We start from the raw sequence: 6,101 nt of genomic DNA on the forward strand, positions 1-6,101 counted from the left end.
TTTTAGCCGGTTATAAATCTGATCGAAATAAGCTAACATGGCTAAATTTGATCATGCCAACGAGTTGTCAGAGGAGGTGATTGACAGCCCACAGACTGAAAGAGCCTTTGTATATCTTTTCCATGAAAAAGATATACAGTAGGTTACACAAAATAGCAGCATGAGGAATTGCTCATTAGATAACAACTTAAGCGTGTACAGAACAAGATCAACGAGGACATAGACATATTGCTTTTTCCATAGGGGTCACCATGATGGACACAGAATGAAAGTTCCTCAAAGTGGCTTTAAGATCCCCCCATGGATTGTGGGAAAATGTCACCCTCCCACTACTTTTAATTTTTTTTTTCTTTTTTTTTTTTTTTTTAAGTAATCTCAAGATAAATTAATAATGGAAATAATATTGTGATTGCATTTCACATCTGATGTAAAGAGTTATATCTTAATCCCTGAAACATTACATCAAAGATAACTGTAACTGTGCAGGGCATACAGCACAGTTATTCAGAATTGTAAAACTCTACTGATCTCTCAAATCTCTTGTAAAAAAATAATAATTCATGAATAGGTTATAAAATGTGCAAAAAACCCCCTCTAAATATGCTTTGGAATTTGAGCTTGTAAGGAGTACATTTTCTTAGAGTATGCCTGTTCCTATCAGCCTGGTATGCTATCAAGTACTGAACTCAAAGCTATTCATGTTCAGTCCACAACAATTCAGCCTTTTTTTCCTCACCAATTGCTCCAATGAGTGTCTGGAAAGTTGAGAGGAGGGTCTTGCTCCCTCACAAGCCAGATTGACCTGTTTTTTGTCAAGACAACTTACAAAAGGGAAAGGGTCACTTTTCTTTTATTTGTGTCCTTGCATTACAGCTTTATGTATGTTCCTCCAAAGCAACTGAGTTAGTAGTAATAGAAACTATAGATGTGTTCTCCACAACAATAGATTTCACATATAGAAATATCAGAAAGAAGGAGTGATTATTGTGTCCTTTTGAGTTTGAACAAATGAAAATGAAATGCTGGCTGTCAATAGAGTGGTGGGCATAGATGGAAGTGAGTGGTAAAGTTAAACACATTCGTCCACAGTATACTGCAGTTTTTTCTCTCTCAGATGTTTGTGTAATATATTCCTGCTTGCTAGAAACCAAGGCTCTCAAGTGTGCGCTTTCCATTCTCTACTAGCCTACTTTTATTTTTATCTGTGAATAATCATTTAGAGCAAGGTCATTTTGATCTTCTGCCTCAATAGGCCTCAATTAAATATTCATTCATTCTGATTTGGCCTCCTCTGCAGCTTCTTTGGTATGTGTGTTAAAGAGACAAAAGACTGTGCTTTTGATTACACAAGCTTAGGCATTTTAAAAGAGATCGGGCACAATTATAAAGAGTTAAACAATCTTTTCCACTAATCGACAGAGTTGTTGATAAAGTGTTTACTTTGGGCTAGGATTAGTGATTTTTTTTCCCTTTGAATCTTAATACAGAAACCATTCAGTTATTCAGTTCGCACAGCTCCATCAAGCAATGTCTCAAAGGCTTGTATTCTGAGTGCCGTGCTGAACATCTACATGAATTTCAGCTATTTATCTGCAATTAAACCCCATTTAGTTCCCTATTGACAATATTGTAAAGTATGTGCCTTGAATCTGAGATAACAAAACCATATACACCTAAAGAAATGATCAAACTCCTTATAACAGTGTTTGCAGTGTTTACATTTTTTTGTCACATGCACAATGGCAATGTTTGCTTCATGGCTGTAGGGATTGCTATCTTACTTTGTAAATGTATAGTGCCAGCAGCTACAGCCCCAGTCTGATAAAGGGTCTTTGTAAGTCTGTAGAATTGAGAATTCATCTCTTCAATCAGGGAACAGCGTGTTCTTTACAAATATCAGATTTTAAATGTTTTCCTCCAAACAGATCAGCTGATATGACTTTTCTAGATTTTCAAATATCTGGAAAAGTTATTGCTTAGTATAGGAGGTGAAGTCATTAGTCCAAAATTATATATTATAAATTATTTCAAGATCTTTCTTCATCTCTTTTCCAAAAATCTTTCTACTTTGCCCAAGATACCACCCTCCAAGTGGGTGGGGGGGGGGGGGGGTGGCATTAACTCTGAGCGTTTTGATTTATCTCGGAATATGATGTCAAATATTGGATAAACCTACTGCCGGATTTTAAATGTCCTGCTCTTTCTCTTCTCCTCTGTATTTATTAGCTACTCTATAAAATGTGATGAGGAGTGACTCATTAACTATACCAGTTAACTAATGGTTTTACTAGAAGTTAGTTTCTCATTCATTCCCCAGTTAATGTGAAAAATGTGTGTACCTTGTTGTAAAGTCTTTCTGTTGATTATTCAAAAAAAAATCCCTGGGAATGACCTTTGGCCCCCAAAGGTTCAAGTCCTCAAAAAGCCCCAACAATGTCTTCATATTCAAGCTAATTTTAGAAAAGTAGAGATCTATATCGACATTTCAAATGAATAAATTATTGGATTAACTTTTACTAAAGGTATTCAATAAATAAAAAATGTGATTTGTGGCAGAAGAACGGATACTATACCAATAAGACCTAAGAGGTAATAGGTAGTATGGTGAATGTGTGTGTGTGTGTGTGTGTGTGTGTGTGTGTGTGTGTGTGTGTGTGTGTGTTTGTTACATATCTGGCTCTGTTCCAGAGTCATGTGACTTTGTTAACTGAAAAAAGATGCATCAAATTTTTCTTGTTCACGAGCTATGATTGGTCAAAATGAGGAAGGGCCTCATATTAGTCTTTGCCTGGGACCTCCAATATTTTTTTTAAATTGCCACTGTCTTTGTATAGTTGTACTTAAATACAGCAGCTGTAGTATGTTGTTTGTTGCTCGTGTGTACGTCCATGTCTGTCTGTCTCTTTGTCTTTTTGCCTCTCCATCTATCTCAAATACTTTCCCTAGCTGATGTTGGCAGCCGGTTGTTTATCAAAGAATCTGGTTCTGCTCGAGCTTTCTGACTTTAACAAGCGTTATTTCTGGGCTACTGTTGCAAAGTTCTTGCTAGTGGTGGATTAATTATGGGTTGCTTTAACAAATGGTGCGTTCCATTTGATCTCGGAAGTTGAAAATTCAGAGTCAGATACGTCATTAGCTGCCCCCCTGAATTTGGAATTCAAGCTTGGAAACTCAGAGAACCTTAAGTAGTCCGACTTAAAATCCAACATGGCTGCTACGGGCATCAACAGTAAAGGTTAAGCTCTAACTAGTCTGTTTATTAGCAACTTATTCCTCTTTTGTTGTAATTAAAACATTCACACCGAAAGTATCGTACAAGTTCTATCTGTGGACATGTCAATATGTTATTTTCACGTGCAAACTATCATGTAGTGTGTTGTTATCGGCTGGTATTAGCTAACACAACAAAGGTACAACTGGCAGCGTCCATGTTTCTTGGAATGTGGTTATCTCGGGTGTGACGTTAAGCCAAGCTTTGAGAACCAAGTTCTGATGTAAACGCACCAAAAGGGTACAGTCTGGACCTGCTAATGAACTTGTGTCATGAAGTAACTGTGAAGAAAAATACAATACAATCACAGACAAACCCAGGACTGATACCATTCATAATATCATGAGCACATAGATGGTTAAAAAAGAAGTTTACCTCATCATTTTTAAAACTTGACTTTTTCTACCTTAGTCAATCAAATATCAATCACATTCATACAACATGTTACATGCAGACCAAACTGATTTCTCTTTTAATAACTGAGTTCCTTCATCTCTTTTTAAAACTCATCTGATCTGGGTTAAATTTAGCTGCAGTTTTTTTTCCAGTTCAGCATTGACCTATACATCCCAGTTATCTTTAAAGCATTAGATTTAGGCAGGGGTAATGAGAAGCGCCCAAATAAAGGTTGTCTTATGTCATTATTATGTCTAATACTTGTGTGTGTAAGTTGGGAGCATAAGTAACTATTGTCCCCATCAGCAAAATGTTACAGTCCAAAAAGAGAGAATTGTGTTATTAAATACTAAAAACGCATTAACAAACAACAAACATCACTATTCTTCAAGTTTGCCATTGTCAGGCCAGTTGGGTAGAGTTATTTTTATCATTTTGGAAAAATGTGAGCACTCTTACAAATCTTATATGGAACATATCTGCAGCCTTGCCTTTGCATTTATCACTTGATTCAGCAAGTATCTCAAAGCGCAGCGGGTGAACAATAGGTCCAAGGATGATTTGCACATGAATGATGTCCCTGAATGAAAGTGGGTTACAGACGAAGGCTGTCTCTCCATAGTCGGGGCAGGAAGGTTTGCTCCCCTCTGGCCCCACTCCAAAGACCAGGTGAGATTCTCCAACACAAAGGGCCAAGAGAAATCTGTTCAGTATGGACGCCTAAACCATTATTATGGAGATGCTTTATGGAGGATTTTATTGGATTGGTAACTTTTGATACAATACTTTAATTTTGCTTTTGTATTTCACTATTTGTGTTTCTATATCGTCACCATGATAAAACGTAAAGGATGAACATCAGCATGTAGAAAGAATGACAGACAAATTATTCCATAAATCACAATGTGTGAAATATGATTATTTTAAAGTAAAACATTCTCCTAAAATTCTAGATATGACAGAACAATGGATGTTCTCCAATCAGTATTTATAGTTAGATTTTTTTTTACTGGTTCTCTGAACCACATTCATGTCTCTCTCTCCATTATCAGCATAAGGGAGTGATAAAACAGTGCAGTATGATGTATCATTAAAGGAAAAACTGAAGTATGAGTGCTTTCAAAATGTATGAAAGTAAATTGCTTGAGTTAATGTGTAAAGTTACATTTCAAGACTGATAGGCATTCATACCAAGTACTAAGTTCATCGTCCAGTTCAACTTCCACTTTTTCTGAACAGTGATCAGTTGTAATGGCTTATATTGAAGTTCTTAGATAACCCATGACTCAGCAAAACATTCAATGAAAATTAAAGTAAAAATATAGCTGGCTAACTTATATGTTCCTTATGTTCATCAGCCATTCAGTTTCTAAAACGTTGTAGCAGCTGATTATACTGTCTTTCCCTCTCAAAGTACCAGGCAATCATTGGCTGCTTAAGATTTTTTTTACTATTAAACCAGATTTACTTGCTTTAACAATAAACTCAAATGTTTTAATGCCATGGTTGCATCACCTGTAGAGACTCTGGCAGAAGATATGGGGCCCATAGGAAGAGGGCAGATATTCTGTGCATTAAGCCTCTAAACACACCATAAAGTAAAATACAATCAATCTGTTCTTAAAGGAGCAATACACAAGATATCCACTAAATTAAAACAAAAAATGACCATACTATATTAAGAAAACATACTATGTTGAAGTGCTGGCTTCTCCGTCAACAATGCAGCAGTCATTATGTCCTCCTTCTCAGTTTCCATTCTGGTCGGGCTGATTTGCTTTTGTACTGACCAGAGAAGGTAGTTGTTTTTAAGGCACTCACATGCAGCGTTTTTGGACGCCCCTTGAACTCTGCATATTTAAAATAAGATCCACAACCAGACATGTGGTAAAACTAGGATGAATAAGAGATGCATTTGAAAAGTGGAGAGACAGAATGGAGAGAGGTTAGATCACAGAAAGGTTTTAAGAGCAATGCAGAGCTGGCTAAACACTGAAGCTTCTGTGTCCGAGACCATTGACTCTAGGGAGGAGGCGGCCTAGTTTTTTCTCATACTGTTGTTGGGTCACAAGGTTTTTCTTTCAGGTGCTCCAATTGAAGATTGAAGATGCAGCACTTTTGAAAAGAACCATCCAGTTAGCTAGTCACGTTGTAGCAAAAAACAACTAGTGCATAATCTCACATTAGTTATTAAATGCGTTTGAAGGCTAAAATGTCACCGTGCTTTAGCTTTTTTAAATGACTACAAAACAAAGGTAGTTATGAATCTGGAGCATCATTACTGAGCACTGGGCTATCAGTCCGATGTTCTGTTAATAAAATACTTATTATTACGGCCACATAGTAGATTATTCAGAAGGAACAGTGACCATTCAATCATATGATTTACTAATAGGAGCACTGAATACTGAAATATTCCCAGGTTTTGGTGCAT

Source organism: Labrus bergylta, chromosome 18 (assembly GCF_963930695.1).
Source record: "Labrus bergylta chromosome 18, fLabBer1.1, whole genome shotgun sequence".
NCBI lineage: Eukaryota > Metazoa > Chordata > Actinopteri > Labriformes > Labridae > Labrus > Labrus bergylta.